Genomic DNA, 19,146 nt, shown 5'->3' with positions numbered 1-19,146 from the left:
TGAAATTCGAGCACTTGACAAGGACCACATCTTTTAGGCCCTCTGGATGCGGATTTATTGTTTAGTGGGCTGTGGGCTATACAGATTGTTTTGCCGCCATGCATTCACCCATTCTAGTCTAGTTTTCTTGACTACTCATTCCTCCAAATTAGCTGCCCCGGACCAGGGTGGCCAGATGTCCCGGTTATTCACCTTATCTTGAAAAATGCTTTCGCGATGCCTGTTTGTCCCAGTTTTTGTTTGCGCAATCAAATAGTATTATTTTCAATATTTTTTTCCAATTTAACTTTTAGCTACGTTAGATATTATGCTAATAATTTATTATTTCACTGTTTTATTTTTGCAATGTCATTATTTTTTGCAGCCGAAGGACGCTGAACCCATTTTGAACCATTGAAACCTCCATTTACATGTGCAATATTTGGGTTTGAATGGGGGCATTTGGTGAAGATCAAAACCAGCTCGGCATTTTTTTCCCGTCCTATAAAGAATAAAAAAACAAAATTTACACCCGAACGAATTTTTTTCGGTGTTCGAATCTCTTTCCCATAATCCTTTGCGATTTTCTCCCCATAATTTCCGAGTGTAGCCTTGCAGGCAGAAATTCAAGGGTTCCGTGGTGTTTGATCATGCGGAACCCCAAAGAAACTGTCACGGGACTCTTGGGTTCCGCGGAACACCACTTGGAAACCCGTCAAGGATTGTGAATTCGAATGATAATGGTGGTTTTGCTTGTTGATACCTTGTGAAGATTAGCATTATAAGAGACAATGTGTAACATTTTAATACTGATAATGTTGTTATGATTTTTTTTCCCTTCTTCACACTTATTTTAATATAATTTTTATTGCAAATTATGTGTGATGCACGCGTACCACCATTAAAAATGTAATTAATTAATTTAATGGAGAACGATGTCAGTGATTCGATACTTGCTAGCAGGAGGGGAGGGGGGCACCGGTATAAATTTTTGCTAACTATTCCGACACAATCCTGCTTTTTTTGTGGTAGCGCAATTAAGTTGCATCAGCCCGGGGCTGTGAGTGGTTCTATCTATCTATCTAATTGGTTTAACGAAGAGATGAAAGCTCATCGTAGCATACAAAGGCTATAAATTATTTCCTATTTATCAAATTTTCTACTCTGTGAATTATGCATAATCGCCGGTAAAAAAGAGGAATGTGGTGAAATTTAATCTAACTTTCTTTATCGAGACGATTGGTGATTATGCATAACCACCGGTGTATCATTTTGACAGCAGTTAAAATGAAATTGGAACCAATTGCGAGCAAAGTGAAATGTCGTATAAATGCAAAAGTCGTATGAACCAGATTCACCGTATATCGTAACTTACCATTAGTGAACACTCCCAGTTAGCAGACAAAATTTTTGGTCCCATGTGTGTCCGTTATCGAGAAGTATATTATATATTTAGCTATTCCTTTGGTAGAAAAAACATTGCAGTTTGAAGAGAAATGGATGATACACTGGTGTAAATGAGTCTTAAACGTATAACCTTCTAGGTCCAGTGTATATTTGAATATACGTATATGCAAATGCCAGATCAAAAAACCCATTATACTTTTGTATATTTTAGAAAATTATATCTTTCTGTATCATTTCATTACCTACTACGGTTATTAAAAGTACAATACGTTTGTATTACGTTTCGTTTAAGTACAATACATTTCCTTGACAGTGCCATTTTTCGAGAGCTGGTGAAATTCTACGTGTTCAGATATTTATAAAATCTCACCAAAATGAGAGAATCCGATGTAAAGCTCAAGCTATTATATTATATTATTGTATATATTATATGTATTATGGTATTATATTATATTATGGTATGATTTATATTATATCCAATTATTCAACTGTGCTATATATATATATATAAGCAAGATTTCATATATATTTATAAATAACAGTAAAAATGGGGAAAAAATGTATATTTTTACCCTTAATTATTTCAATCAAGGGTTAATTCTTGATTGTTTCAATGAAAAATATGCTAACAGCAGAATTTTGCATCCATTTTCGCATAATTTCGTTTTCCAATACTTTTTTATGGGGGGGGGATTGAATCACTTATCATTGAAACATACATCCAGCTTAAAAAATAATTCAAATAACGTGTGAACCTTACAAGGAAAGGATCCCAAGGAGACATGTTCGAAAAGTTTTGAAAAATTGCCCCTGACTCTACTCATTTAAACATGCACAAAAATATTTAGAAAAAAATCGAAGGTATGGGCTACTCAAAAAATGTAAATATTGATATTTTGAATGCCAATAGAGGCTAATAATGTATTCAAAAATCTCGCAACCCTATAGTGTTAGAGTGACGTCATAGCACACGATCAAGTACTGCAAAAAAAGCGGGAGGAAAAAAGAAATCGACTAGTTATATATAGAAGAGAAGCTTGAGGAAAGAAAAGAGGGATAGATACGATGGACCACATGAGAGTTATTGATACACCGTCAATCAAGTCCTTCAACAAGGGGACACCAGTATCGTTCAGTAAGGGACAATTCTAGGTTATGGTGTCTCAGGGAGTTTTTCCTCTAATAGGGTTGTGAATAAATTGAATAACTTACCACCCGGGGGTCGTGAATTCTAATACGATTGTCACGTTAAAAAAATACGATAAACATGTTTTGATAAATCGAGAAGCTATCCATATTTAGTATAAGCCAACCATAATCTTCTTTATGGACACCTTTTTTATGGATTTCATGTTTGGTTGCTTTATTTTGGTTACGTTTGGCATCCGTAAATTTATGGGCATATCTTTGTTCAGCCACCTCATTGGGTATTTTTGCTTGTTGTAGGTTCGTATTTGCACTCCCTTATGCCTACATTTTTTTTCCTTTCCCCTTTTTCCTTTCTCTAAAGTGTGATTAGATTAGGCAAGGTTACCAGATTTATGGCCGATTTGTCAAATAGATTCAACCCAAATCTGTTGTCGAAAGCTTGCATGTGAAAGGGTTAAATCCCGAAATCAAAGTTATTCCCAAAATGTGTAAACATCTTCTGTATTTCCAGAATAAGTTCTAAAGAATTTTCCTTGATGAGCGTACACGCAAGAGAGAAATATAGATGAGAAATATATAAAAATTCTAAAAATTTCCCTTGAAACAAGATCCCAAACAAACTTTTAACATCGGATAGCGACAAAGAATATTCCAATGGAAATGGAAAGAAAAAAAAAATGAACCACAATTTTTCAATAAGAGAAAATAATAAGGGCCAGATCCAATCTCTCTTGCCTGTCTCTACGAGGTGGGATAGCCCCAGCCCCCCGGTTCGTTATTTACACAAGAAATCAAAGCCTATTTCCGTGGAATTTCCCGTCATTCAGCTCGTTTGGATTCCTAGATTCCTATAGAAGCGACTTGCAATGCTAGGGAAAAACTGTTGATGGTGGTGATGGTGGAAGCTTGTGTGAATTCACTACCTTTTGTTCTTGAGACTATTGATTACGAAGGGGGGTCTCATTTCCTTCCAATATTTGCAGTTCCGGGTCAATATTTCTCTTTGTAGAAGAAATACACCAGGCCTATTGTATTTTTTGTCTCTCTCTGTCTCTCTCTCTTCCCTTTATCTTTATTCATAAAGTATTTCTTTCGCTTTTACGTCCTCAATCTATTCGCATTAGCACATTCTATTGTTTATACGGATGTGTACTGTAATACGGCTGCCCATAGATAACTTGCATATCGAGTAGTTAGAATGACGGGTGCTTATGCACGGCTGCGGTCGATAATTCTATGGGGGTTGATTGATTATCGATGAAAATAGTTTATGAAAGGGAGGATAAACTTCGTGAAGTAATCAAATTGTAAGAGCGCTTTCAAGTTTTTTGTCATGTACAATTAAGTTTCACATACTGTTATGATTGCATGCATTGAGTTAGGTGAATTTTTTTTTTGTTCCATTCTTGAATAAATTTTGGAAATTTCAATTTTAATATGGTTATGAACGTTTGAGGAAAAGCCGTTTTTTTTTACTATGCAGCCATATAACGACCTGGGTTGTAATGGAACCTCGGCTGTAATGTCAATAATTAGCGGTAGGACTGATCCCTATAAAGAATTATGTCAGTGAACCTTGCTTATAACGTCAAAAAAAGACACCACTTCGGTAGTTACGACAAATTTTCCCAGTTACGACATTTTTTTCTCGTTTCAATGCCATTTCCCGAAGAAATAACTGGGATTAGAGATGATTACATTCAGGATGTTTTCATCTGTCGTTTCATTTATACCAAACGTTTAAAAAAAGATTTATTACATGTTTGACGCTTTGACTTTCCCTTGGCATGATTACTATACAAAACATTTCCATATTTTTCCCTTCCCGAGTTTCTCCTTATAAAGCATTCCCTTTTCTCAACTTATCTCGCTTTATTTAATAAGTCTTACTAGAATCAGATATGAATGTAATTTGCATAATTTATAAATTGTGTTATAATGAATGTGACCGTAAATATACATCTCACATATTCGCCAGGTTCATTTTCCCCCATGAAATACATTTTAGTATTACTCACCAAGAGTAAAATTATAAGTGACGTTTGGCACTTTCGGCAACATTTGGCAAAATCTCGGCTGAGAATCGCGATGCCCTGTATTAGCCAATCTTCCGTATTTTACTCGATCAAATATCGTCACCCTAATCGTAAATAAATTAAATCTCTTCAGTCATAGTATTTGATTGTGTATGATTATACTTTCCGTCGAAAAATGTCTTAAAACCAACAGCGGTCTGAACAACATTAAAATATACATTGCATTTTGATTTTTCTACATTGCAATGGATATATTACCTTTATTTAACCCTTAGATTACCTGCAAATTTCGGTACCTTTTAGTACCAATGTGGGTCCGATGGACCCACACTGAATATTTGTGCAGTTTTCTGAATTTGATACAGCAAAGATATATGTCAAAATGATTTAAAAAGTATAATAAATCGATTATTATGTGTCGTTTTTTCCTCTGGTGTTGAATTATCCACCTCGGTTGACTGTGTATTGTGCTGGGAAGAATGACAGTTTAAATTTTCAACGGACAGTAAGATACTGCCATTGAATCTTTCTGAAATCCAAAAATATTTCTGTTAACTGCATTAATATATTTTTTACAAAGACAATTGGAACATCTTCATAGGATACTTCATACGTGAGTTGCCGTTGTTTTAATTTACGACCTAGAAATAAGCTAGTGAACAAATTTTTGGCGATAATATTTCTACCAGCACACAGTATGTCTGCTTACATACGTCCGTATGCATACATACCAGCACACAGTATGTATGCTTACATACGTCCGTATGCATACATACCAGCACACAGTATGTATGCTTACATACGTCCGTATGCATACATACCAGCACACAGTATGTCTGCTTACATACGTCCGTATGCATACATACCAGCACACAGTATGTATGCTTACATACGTCCGTATGCATACATACCAGCACACAGTATGTATGCTTACATACGTCCGTATGCATACATACCAGCACACAGTATGTATGCTTACATACGTCCGTATGCATACATACCAGCACACAGTATGTATGCTTACATACGTCCGTATGCATACATACCAGCACACAGTATGTATGTATGCTCACCACTATAATGGGAAATGTTGAGACCCAACTAACTATAAATTAACTATTTTGATGAACTACTTCAAATCTTTACTTATTATATGAACAAAGATTCTTAGTTTTACTAACCAATACGAATGTCAGAGAATCAATAAAATTACTTACACTTTTTTTTACAGTTAGTGTACCAAACACACACACACACACACACACACAAAATTTTTAATCTAAAAACAGAAAAAAATAACAATTTTTTTCTCAAAAAATAACAATTTTTTTCTCGTCCTCTGATCATTGAAGATCTCGTTTATGTTATTCGGCGTTAATGTGCTGCAACAAAGCGGATTTCCTTTCTGCAGCAACTTTAGAGTATAGCACAGTTCGCAAAACAGTATTCTTTCATCTGCACGGAACACTTTCCTCACCATATTCAGAGAAACTAATTACTTCAGTTTCTGTGAGGTCCTTTGCTTCACTTTCGGCATGTTGAGAGAAAATTTGTTTTCACAATAATGCACGAATCATTCCCAATCGATACAAAAATTATTTCCAGTTACTATAAAGGTAACTCCCGAAGAATTTGAAAATATTGAGGCCCTGTGGGTTTTTTTCATCTGGACCTTCTCGAACTTGATCAAATGCAGTGATAATAATCCCATCGAGCCACAATTTTCCTTTTGAGTGAGTCCCCCCCCCCCCACACAAATTCAGAATTAATCTGCTGCCATCTACAGATAAGAATATCTAGCCAAGTATTTAGCTTTAGAAAAGCATTGCATAAAATTAAAATACACACACACACACACACACACACACACACACACATATATATATATATATATATATATATATATAAATACATATATATATTTTTAAATAATTCCTTTTATTTAATAAAAACTCTCAAAAAATTTCCCAAACGCCAAAAAAATTTCTCCCACGGAACTAATTTTAGCAAATTTTTCTCACCGATTTAGCTACTAATCTTTTTAAAAATTTAATTACCTAACCACACCAGTGTCGTTGAAGGGCTTAAGCTTTAAAATTCTTATGCTTTAAAGATTCGACGTTATTGCTAATCAGTTGAAAAGCTTGAATTTCAGGATTCTTCACAATCAGCCGAAAATGAAAAAATGTCAGTTTAAAAATGTCATTTATTGTTTGCCAACTAAGTTTTCTATCATTGCTGAAGGCTGGACAGCGATGTCTCCACACTATGGTATTTCCCTCCAAAAATACAAGGGCCCAAAATCGTTCTTTCGTGGCTTGTTATGACATACGAGACCTGAGTATCTTTGAGGCATTCTGCTGATAATTGTAGAAACTTCATGAACAGCGCAGAAATAAAAATCGAATGTTTAGGAGTTGCTTAGATATCGTTACTGGAACGAGCTAAAAATGTAAAATGTCTCTACTTGAATAATATAAGAGAACCATGTTGCTATCAAGAAACATGGCCAAATTAAGGGTAAAAGTACGAACTCGATCTCAATATATCAACACTCTAAACGGGAAGTGTGAAACACCAATACGTCAATTAGTATTTGAAGTCACCGTTAATTTTAAAGTGATTGCTCAGTCAATTTTCGACTCCATTAAACGGTTTAGTGGACCAGTGAATGAAGAGAACCTAAAAATTTCTAGTCATTAATTTGTCAATGGTAGGATCCCATTAGCATTGCATCACTAATCACTCACAAAGAGAGTAGAGGATTATTACAAACCGGACAAATTAATACGTGTGAGTGATTTAAAACAAACTATTATACCGTCACAAACTATCAACACATATTTTCGATCTTGTCAATGCCATGAATATGCTTGCCGTCGGATACAATACAGGGTGATTCAGAAAACATGGGGGAAAACTTTCCCCATCTTTTCTGAAAAACTTCCCCATCTAAAAAAATATGAGGAGGTGATAGTACACAAAATCAAACAATTGTCATCAAAGACAGCCGTCTGGCAGTCCAGTGGTTAAGGAACTAGCTTCTGACTGTGCAGGTCTGGGTTCGAATTCCGGGTCGGACATGGATGTCTACTAACACTAACAAATTCCCTGGACAGATCGTAACGATTTCTTGGGAATACGTGCTGATCACGTTATTATTAAGAATGCATGGTCTAATATGAAATGCAAACACGCTAGCGCATTTCGAAACGGTCGCTCCGTAAACGTTAAAACGACATTCCTGTTGAAATTTTTCGGGAGGAAACGAATATCATGCATGAAAATGTAACCGTGGAAGAACAAGAAACCGTATGCAATTCTACTTCACAGTGAATAAAAGTCGCGGATGCCAGCCCTGTGACCATATGAATGACCAAGTGAGTGAGTATCCGCATTAGTAACCGAGCGGGTGATTTACCAAGTGAATGAGCGATTAAGTGATTGGCTGTATGAGTGACAAAGGGAGTGATTGAGTGACAGTATGAGTGAACCAATGAATAGGCGAATGAGAGAGAGAGTGAGTGGGTGAATTACTAAGTGAGCGAGCGACTGAGCGAGTCACCGTATGAGTAGCCAAGTGTGTGGGTGAGTCGGTGACCAACCAGTGAATGGGTGAATGACCGAGTGAGCGATTGGGAGAGTCAAGGACTGCATGAGTGAGTGATATTATGAGAGACCGAGTAAGAGTAAGTGGCCAAGTGAGAGTGGATGAGTTATCGAGTGAATGATCTTATGAATGACTCACCAATTCCTCATTTGCTAATCTGCTCTTTCACCAACTTCCTGGCTCACTTTATCAATGACTACTACTAAACCAGATATGCACCTTCTCCATATTCCTCTGCGGAACTTCTAACGAATTGGTACATGCTGGACTGTGCATTGAACCTTCCGTGAAGTTTGTTCTGTGTAATGTTTGTTATGTGTAATGTTCGTTATGTGTAATGCTGCCATCTGCAATCAATATTTTTAAGTATGAGTGAATTGTAATAACTGGATAGTATACCGTTGTAGGCCTGTTGCTCTCTGCGGCTAGACTTTTTAACAGGGAGATCGGTTCGCATTTGTGCCTCGAAGTTGGGAGCCACAGAAAAACACCTTCAGCCGACCACCACTGTGTCGTTCGAACGCAGGTCCTCGCAATGCGACTCCGTCACTATGACCACTCGACCACCACAGCGGCACTAGATCAATGACTGATTCACTCACCCGCTCATCTACTCAATATGTCATGTCGGTGAATTGTTGGCGATGAATTTTCGGTGCCCGGTATCACGCATCAGCCATATTTGTATATCTAGCCTACTAGACAAGTGCAGAGAATGCATTGCGCTCTTTTTAGCATTGTAACGTAGTGATTTACGGATCACTGATCAAAAAGAAAATGCTACTTCACCGGAAACATGAAAAATTATTGAAAGCTCCATAATCGATTTTCTCCAAATTCCACACTTTTTGACGTTTTCATGGTTATCCAGGCCGTTGTTAATTGAAAGGAAAGTTTTCGGGGCAAAAAGGCGTCGTCGTGAGTTCGTTTTCCTCAACATTTCCCAACACCAAATTTTGATGATCGATAAATTCCAATTTTCACACAGGGTGTCCCATGAATTCGTAAATTGTTTAAAAATTAATAAAAATCGGAGGAATTAGTATATTTGAATGCGGTTTGCGCGAAAGTTATTTTCACAAAAGGGGGATTTTTTTACAGAAAAATAATTGTTAAAATTTTTGTTGATGGAAGACGCAGCACAGAAAATATGGAAATCCGAGTCCTGTAAAGTGAAAAGTGTACGATTAACAGCTCATTTCTAATTTTTCCTGTTACTTGTGCTCATATAAGGTTTTCATACTGATTGGTGTCATTAGAAGACAAAACGTTATTCGTGAAGTTGTTTTCTCTCAGCCACAAATTGGCAGTTGAAGATTTAAGAATGCTTCAGACACAGGAGAGATTGAAAAATGGTTCAAAACAGTGCGCACTATCGATAAAAATTTTAACTCATTTATTGTTCCAAGTCTTTCAATTTTCATGAACTTTTAAAAAATTTACGAATTCACGAGACATCCTGTATTTCTTCCAGTTATACTTTTAAGTTTTCAGTTCTAGTTTTTACCAAGTGGGATTGCGGTAAGATGCTCGTCTGCCACCGTGAAGGTTTCCTTCGTGGTCTCAGGTTCAAAACCAGGGCAGAATACCGATAAAATATTTTCCTAACGAGCATGAGACGGCCCATGATAGACGGTCCTTCGTTTCAAACCCAACTCATTAATGTGAATTGCAATATAGCGATATAGCCAGAGTTGATGTTTCGTGAAGTAGTATGTCACGAAAATTTGGCAAAAATCTAAGAGTGTTGACAATCGATACATGTTTGTCACCTTTTGAAATTTTAAGGGTTAGGTTACTTTCAGTAGAGAGCGAGAAAGGCAGAAATTTATACTAATTGATATTTTTTCAACTGAGAACCGTGAATGAATTTTAATTTTCACATTCCTCTCAATTATAATTTTGTGGCATTGAAACTTCATTAAGCTCAATCCATTTTTTTTCATATATATATATTTTAATTTAATTTTAATTTTAGAATGAACAACATAATTTTTAATCATTTCGGAAACCCATTGTGAAACCCTCTTGTATAACAATACTGTAGAAATATAAAACTCAACGGGACAAAGAAAACCGTTTTCAATTTCACATGATATTCCGAAAAGAAAACAAAGAAACACTATAGAAAGTATGGTAATGAAAACCAAAAAAAAATGCAGTAAAACTTATTGAAATTCTCCGAATCGTTTTCAACCATTTCTTTTTCTTATTCTTTTTGAAAAACCCCAGCTTTATTCCATTGATATAAATTCTAATATCGCCGAACATACGTCGGAAAAGTCTCATTCCAAAGAAAATACGCCAACATATCCGATAATATCCAACATAAATCGAAAATCTCATTCACATCAGAACAAGAAAAACAATTATTTTTCTTAAAAATTACGTTTCCTAATTAATATCCACGTATTTTAATAACAATATATATTCCAACATTCGAGAAATTAGCACTTCTAGTGAAATATGGAAACTATTAGCATGTGTGAAAACAAATATAGATAAATCTTTAGTGTTATTCTTACCGAGGAAACTCAATTATCGTACTCTTATTAGACTCACAAAATGTGATTAGTTTCTTTCGTGGAGGAAAAACTAGAATGATATGTGTACTGTATAAAGATTATAGTGTCTTGTCTTACAACGTATCAGGAGAGAAGAAGCCTATTCAGAGAAACAACACATACTTTATAAATGATGTTCTAAAGAAACACACAAATTGTTCTGCTTCGTTTTAGTGCCAAGAAAAGAATTTGTAAGGTAAAAAATAAAGATTTAAGAATAAGGAAAAATAGTAAGGATATAGAGAAGAATAGAAAATTACAAATACCTTTAGCCCTTAATCCCTGAAATTGGTTTCTATTCTAGTTTCTATTCGCACTTTTTCTTTTTTACTTTGAGAGCTGGAGGCCTTAAGGAGGAGTTGGTAGTGAATTGGGTGGGGCTTGTATTGGGGAAAAGCTCGCAATTTTTTGCTCGAGTGCTTCCCTTGTCACTAGTTATTCTTCAGTCTACGTTTTAAGATCCTTTTTTGTCTTTAAAAAAAATTTTTTTTTTTGTACTTTTATTTTTTTTAAGTAAGTAAAGTAAAGCCATTCTTGTTGGAAGCGTTTGATGGGTACAGAACACATCATTGTATCTACGTTGTGTTGTATCAACTTCTTTATTTTATTTTTAATCTGTTTTGATCAGGTTTTACTGTGCTATTGACAACATCTAAGATACGAGTCTATTCTTTTTTTTATGTATAAGCTATCCTACGAGGGAAAAAAAACGTATCAATAGACTTATTCTTTTGGATATTTTCTTAAACATGTGTTTTGCATTATGATTTCGTGAGAACTGTAGATTTTGAGCAACGATTTGGTGAAGTTTATTTCTTCTATTAGTCCTTATTCGGCGCAGTTTTTGTTGAAAATAAAGTATTTAAAACAAACAAACAAACAAACGCGTACGCATGCATGCACGCACAAATTCCGAAATGAAGCAAAAGAAAAAAAAATTCAAAACATGAGCAGAAGAGCGCTAACCTCACTGAAAAACTGGTCAGAAATTTCTTCACTTCATGTTGTAAGCCGTTAACTTCTTTACGATTGCGGACGACATATTTCACCTGAACACAGTACTCTGTAATTTTTTCCTCTCCCATCATCATCGCGAAGCTGTATTGTAACCCTATGAACAGAGTTTTCTTTCCCTCCATTCTGTTTATACTCCTATTGATGATCACTCCCGCGCATATAATTTCTATTTCTACTATATACATACAGAAACGAGAAAGAACACGTGTAGGCTGAGGGCGATAGAGAGATCTAATATTCTCTCTCTTTCTCTCTTATCTACTACACTGTTTTTATTCTTTTATTTATTTATTTTTCTATCTCTTATTTTTTTTTATTTATCTTCTTCCTTTTTCTAAAGGTTGCCAGTTTTATCGCCAATACGTGAAATAAAGATCATCCAAATCTGTTTCCAAACACTTGAACGTGAAGGAGTTGGAAAACAGGAACGAAAAAACAAATTTCTAATTTTGTCTTAACTTATCTGTCATTTATTCTCCACCGTGGTTCAATATTCGTAGCCTTTCAAACATCATAAAAAATTATGTTGCTAAGCGAGATGTTTTTTCCAGTAATTACACCTCGACAATATCATTTTTTTTTAAATAATGCGTACGTAATTTCGCTCATGCGTAGTTTTTTTTTCCACATTCCTTGGCCACAGACAGATGTCATCTTGGAAGTGATGACACCGTCACTACTACAGTTTGCGCGTTTAATGTGATTTGTTTAAAAATTCTAAGAGTATCAAGTAGGAAGCCGCATGTGAAATTTGGTTCGTATTCAATTCTGATCAAAAAAGAAATGTTAAAAATATTAATATTAAAACGATAACCTTAGATTTCAGAGATAATAGAAATATAAAGAATGACGTAATTTGTGCGTGTGCTCCTAAAATCGTATTTGACTTACATGAACATTTTAGATCTTCAGGTACATTGGTGAAATCTTGTGAATTCATAAGTGAGACCCATATTTTTTAAATTTTCAACCCCCATTCAACGACCTCATCACAGTGAAGGCAATGAGAAATATGATTATTCACTCGATGTGCTGTTTGTGCTAGACGCAACCCTAAATAACGAGACTCCGTCAGAAAGATCCCTCAGCCATCGAGTAAAAAGAAAACTTCAATTACTTTGCGTTGTCACTGGATCAGAGGGCATTAAAGAATTAAAAACTCATTCCACTCCACAAATCCCAATTTAGAGTCACTCAAGTTCGTGAACTGGACTCAATGGGTACATATATTTTTAATGTTACTTTCGGTTTCGAAAGGCAAGTATGGTTAGCTCATCCAATCAAACTGGATTAGAATTTCTCAAACTATATTTGTTATCATTTTACAGAGTGGCGCCTATCGCATCTAGAAATTCGAATAGTTAGCAATCCTGTAAAAATTAAAGTATGCAAGTATACCCTCCTCGTTTGCAGTTTCGTTGTAATGTTTGATTACATTTGGTTGAAATGAGCCGACTCTGGCAGACGTTTTCAAATATTCTTATCTCGAAATTTCGGCGTTTGACTTAGTCATTCCAGATTAAAAAGCTCAAAAAGATCCTCTTGCACCACTTCGTTCTCACTAATAAATAGTACACGCAAAAATTTTTCCTGAGACATTTCTAATTAATTTCTATACGATCAGGGGCGTAATATTACGTCCAAACATCAGTGAATTCAAATAAGTTCTTGGTTTTCTTTCCTCTCTTTTCACCATCACGAAGTTTCATGGCAACCCTGTTATCACGATTGTCTATTATCTACAGAAGTTGATATTTCTTTCCCTCCTTTCTTTTATAATGTCTCTTTGTTGCTCTATACTTGTAAGAGCGAAAAAGAATATTTACGGTGAAGGTGAACTCTAAAAAACTCTCTTATTTACCTTATCAATTATACTTCTCCCTTATATATATATATATTGGTTCCCTACTCTTCTTCCTTTTTTCTAACCTATGGCAAGGTTGCCATATTTATCGCCGATTCGTTCAATAAAGATAATTCATATCTCTTGCAGAAACTTTGTACGCGAAGTGGTTAAATCGGTGCATTCCAGAGTGCGTCGTGTATATTTTGTGCACTTAATACGATGTTCGCTTTTGAGAAATGCATGATTTATATTCATGAAGAACAGCCATCTGTCTTTCAAATTCTGAAGCAACAACTCAGCAGGATATTTTGTCTGTGCGTATTACGAGCGTTTTTTTAAAGCTGTAGACCTGATTGCTCTGTTTTGAGCAATAAAGAACTACTAAACCATGAGGAACCTCCTAAACATTACTCTAATAAATTTTTAACAAGTCGGTATGTGCCGTAACTTGATGCTGTGCGTATATGTGTGGATGGATCCAGCATATTTATATTAGTTATGTTTGTTACGTTTTACACTGCTGCAATCTGCCCTCATTATTCTGAAGTGAAAATGACAAATCCCTGTTTTCATATATGTTTGCAATTTCATATTTTGCAAGTAGGTGTGCTTGCTTCCTTCGGAGATATTTCTCTAAATGGGAGACCGGCTCGAATTCCCGCCTCGAGGTTTGGAAACTGCAGAAAGTCAATTTTAACTGACCACCACTGCGGCGCTAACCGGGTTTAAACCTGGATCCTCATGATGGGAGTCCCGCGCGATGCCCACAAATGATTAAAGACCCTTGGACCCTTGGAAGGGAAGTGCCTTAGCATATCATTTGCAGATGATTCACGAGTAGAAAATGTATATCAGCTATGAAATAAATGCTATTTTACTGGCCATGCAAAAGTGATTCATGCCTTGTTCCCACCTCTCTTTAAATCCAAGCGGAAAAATTATACAGTCAGACACGCTTATAACGAAGCGTTTGTACAATGCTAATTGCTCAGCGATTCTGTCAATTACAGCGAGCAGGTTTCTATCGACAGCTTGGGTTTAAGGAGGGATTTCATAAAGTAACTTGAAAAAAAAGAAGTAAAAAATCACAAAAAGTGAGAAGTACGTAAAAGCAAAAACAACCAGAAATTTTTATTGGATGTACACTATATCACATGACAAAAAATACTTGTATGTACTTTAATCTGATAACAATGTTAAATCACTTATGAAGCTTTCACCATCTTTCCGTTTCAATTTAAAATTGACAGGTACAAAATGGGCCATATTGAATTCGAAACTTTCGAAAAATCTGGATTTCAGGAATTTTTTAAACTATGAGATTCCGGATTTTTTATTAAACATCATGATTTCTTAACCATTTAAACGACAATTACAAATCACTATCATCTCCTCAAAATGTCATATGTGTTTTAATGAAGTAGTTTCTCTCAAATGCGAGCCGATCTCCCCGTTAAAAAGTCTCGCCACAGAGAGCAACATGCCTATACAACGATTAATAATTTAATCATTACAATTCACTCATAGTTAGAAAAAGTGGTGGCAGATGGCAGCACTACATATCACAAGCATTACACACAAACAAACTTCACGTCAGGTTTCACTACACGTACATTCCCGCATGTACCAATTCGTTAGATGTTCCGCAGAGGAATATGGACGAGGTACATGTGTGGTTTAGTAGTAGTAGTAGCAGATGCAAACTAAGAAGTGTGGGGAAAACTTTCTCAATGAGTAATATTTTTATATAAAATATCTGGGCTTGTGTCAATGCTAAAACAAAAAGCAATATATCTAGTCATTGCCTCTTAAACGGTTAAAGTCCAGAGATTCGTCGACATTGGAACACGCACTTCATGAATTCAGAATTTTTGAAAACTTAGTAATTCAGGAATTTAGTAATAGGGAAGTTCGGGGTTTAAGGGATTTTGAAAGTTCAGGGATAAAAGGAATTTTGAACGTTCAGGGATAAAAGGAATTTTGAGCGTTTAGGAGATTCAGGAAATTTGAAACTTGAGGGATATTCGGGACATTTTAAACTTGAGGGATTCGGGGATTTTAAAACTTCACGCATACGGAAATTTTAAAGCTCCAGCGATTCAGAAATTTAGATATTACAGGGATTTTGAAACTAGAAATTCAAGATTTTCTTAAACTTTGGCGATTTAGGTGTTTTGAAACTACGACAACTTTGAAAATATGAATTCAGGGACTTTAAAACTTCAAGGATATCGAAACCAAGAATTAAGGCTTTTTTTCTTATTTCAGGGATAATTTTTTTTTTTGAAGTTCAGGGATTCAGAAATCTTGGAAATTCTTGAATTGAATTTCTTGGATACAAGAAATTCAAGAAGCCATCAAAAAATAAAAATGATGAGAATCAAGAAGATGACGACTAAACAAATTTTCATGTGAAACTCCAATTACGACGTGAATAATAAATTTATAAAATTTAATTTCAATGTAGATTTTACGATACAAAGGCTGAATATATGGGTATCACCATATTTCTTTACCCACAATTGTATATAATGCCTCGACCATTAATTTTTTTTGTTTTTAATGATTTCGCACGTCTCCTTCCCATTCATTAGCAAGCGATAATTTTTAGGAATTTTTTCTTCTCTCTCCCTCTTTTCACCTCGCTGGTTATTTCACTCGGGCTATTTTTCTCAGCGTTTTATTCAGCTTCACCGCCTACTGGAGCTCTCGCATAAATCAAAATTCTCTAGATTCATGTCATCCGGAAACAAGCGCACGGATTCTTATTTATATTTTCGACACTCTCTCCCGGCCCTTTTTTTCCTTTTTTCTCTCTCTCTCTCTTCCACCCTGGAACCTGCAGGGAATGATTTTTTTTTTCACTCTCTCATCTCATGATGTAGGTGTTGGTTACTGGTAGAATAAGGCGCCTATATCAAAAAAATATGACGAAAATCCTCTGCCATTTTTTTTTATACATCTCTGCCCCCTCTGGCTCTCCTATGCATTTCTCCTTATACATTCCTTTACTCACCCTCAAGTCTTTTCCTTTGCCCCTTTAACAAATGGGTTCCCAGCTTTGCAGAACGGTTACCTTTAGCTAGACCGTTTTCTTTTCTTTTCTCCTGGAAAAAAAAACGGGAAAGTTCCAGGACGTGAGGGTAAAGGAGGAAAAAAAAAATAGAGTGAGAGTCTTATCGCGGTCTGGCCAAAAATAAAGCGAAAGAGGAAATACGGGGGTTCGAAGCCCGGGAAAACAAATGACCCTCAGTTGCGTTGGCCTATCCGTCAGTTCTTAAGCTGACAGGCCTGGCAGATAACCAGAGGAGCTTTCTTTTATGTATGTTTTATATTATTATTATTATTATTTTATTTTTGTAAAGAAAAGTATCCAATAAATTGAAAATTGACAAATATCTTCTACTTCAGTGGGGGTCCGGGAACCAATTTCTTGTACGGTTAGTATGTGGCTTTGAATGTCGTATGGATGAGTAAGATTGCGGTGAAAAGACGGGAGAGAGAGAGAGAGAGAGACGTATTACAACTACTACTTTATGAAGATCTCTAATAGGATCGAGTTTCCGCCGATTTTGTGTATCTTGATTGTTCTGGAATATCTGTTAGATATCCGTATTGATCGATGGAGTTGAAATGAGTTTTCGATGATATTGAATTTTCGAAATGTTTTATTGCTTAGAACTAATTCGAAGAAGATAAAATCGGAGAAATGAGTATTACTGAAAATATTGAAAGAAAATATCGAAGAGTGTGTGATGGTTAGATCTGCATACACGTGCAAAGAACAAGCCATTTTGACAGAGAAAATTCAGAAAAACAATGAATTATTTGCTCCTGTAGATCTTTTATATTTTTCAAATCCTCATTATTTCGCATGTTTACGGTTTTTTTTCCCTGTTTTTTTGCGGGTTTGGCATATTCCGAAACTTTTTCCGTCACAACATCTGTGAATTATTTTTTCCTTCCTGGTTGGTCCACAGATTATTTCGCCCATTTATTTATTGTCTGCCGCGGTCCCAAGTATTTCTCCAATTTATTTATTGTCTGCCGCGGTCCCAAGTATTTCTCCAATTTATTTATTGTCTGCCGCGGTCCCAAGTATTTCTCCAATTTATTTATTGTCTGCCGCGGTCCCAAGTATTTCTCCAATTTATTTATTGTCTGCCGCGGTCCCAAGTATTTCTCCACTTTATTACTGATCTTCAAATTATTTCTCCTGTTTTTACGAATTTTTTGAAGGTATTTTTCGGTGGCAATCATGTGTGAATTTTTCCTCTTTGGCTGGTCCACTAATTACTTTCCCTATTTATTTTTTGCCTGGCCCACAAAATATTTCTCTCATTTATTTTTTGTCGTGGTCCCATATATCCATTGTCCATACAAATTTGCTCCCATTTATTTATTTTCTGCTGGTCCAAAATATTTCTCCTGTTTTTATGTATTTTTTTAGGGTTTGGCATCGGTATTTATCGATAGCAACATTTCTGGATTAATTTTACCTTTTGGCTAGTCCACAAATTATTTCTCCCATTTTTAAATTATTTTCTGGTCCTCAAATCCCATCAAATATTTATTTGTTTTCTGTAGACCCGCAAATTATGTCTTCTATTTATGTATTTTTGCTGAGCGGCACTTGTTCCTTCTATTCAGGTATTTTTCGCCAGTCTGTAAATTTTGTGGTCAGATGGAAAAATGTCACATGTCAATTTTCGCAAAAAATGGAGTTGTTCGCATTCTGTAGTCAAAATTTTGGAAAGTGACAAAATTTCGTCTGTCTCGTTTGGTTTAAGAGAAACCAACGGAGGCAAATTGCAATTTGAGTCAAAAAGGCCCCGGTATCTCATTTTTGCGAAATATTATTTACAAATTTGCCCTCGTGAAATTTTGAAAAAAGTGACTTATTACATTTTGCGATCTGAGCACAGGATTATTCCTCTGATATATGTGTTTTTTGACGGTATAAAATTTTTTTCTCATATATATATTTATTTTTTGCCGGTTCACAAGTAATCTCTCCAATTTATGATTTTTTTCCCCTAAAAACTAATTAGTTCTCCCATTTAGGTATATTTATTCGGTCTGTAAATTATTTCGCCTATTTCTGTAATTTTGTAAGGGCTACAAATTAATTTTGCTATTTATGTATTTTTTGCTAATCGCAAATTATTTTTTCCCCACATTCAGGTATTTTTTTAATCAACATATTACCTTTTCTATTTATGTTGTTTTGTCGAGCACAAATTATTTCTCTCATTTATGAATTTTTTTGCCTGTCCCCAAATTATTTCTCATATTTTTGGCGCTCAAATGATAAACATGTGTAAGTGCGCTTAGCCTTGTAGAAAAAATGTGAACATGAATATTTCCAACAATTATTTGTTATTCATAGATATTGTCTACTTTATTGAGTGAAATGCTAATTACAGCGAATCAAAGTTTATTATATGATAGATTGTGTATCTATGGAAATTGAAAAAAAATCAGCATATTATACAATAGTTACTTGGAAATTTAGAGTAAATCCGAATTCAATAACAA

Source organism: Pholcus phalangioides, unplaced genomic scaffold (genome assembly GCF_987345545.1).
Source record: "Pholcus phalangioides strain wild (caught in Gottingen) unplaced genomic scaffold, Ppha-v1.0 ptg000003l_1, whole genome shotgun sequence".
Classification (NCBI taxonomy): Eukaryota; Metazoa; Arthropoda; class Arachnida; order Araneae; family Pholcidae; genus Pholcus; species Pholcus phalangioides.
The sequence above is the reverse complement of the archived record's forward strand: the minus strand, read 5'-3'. Positions refer to the sequence as shown.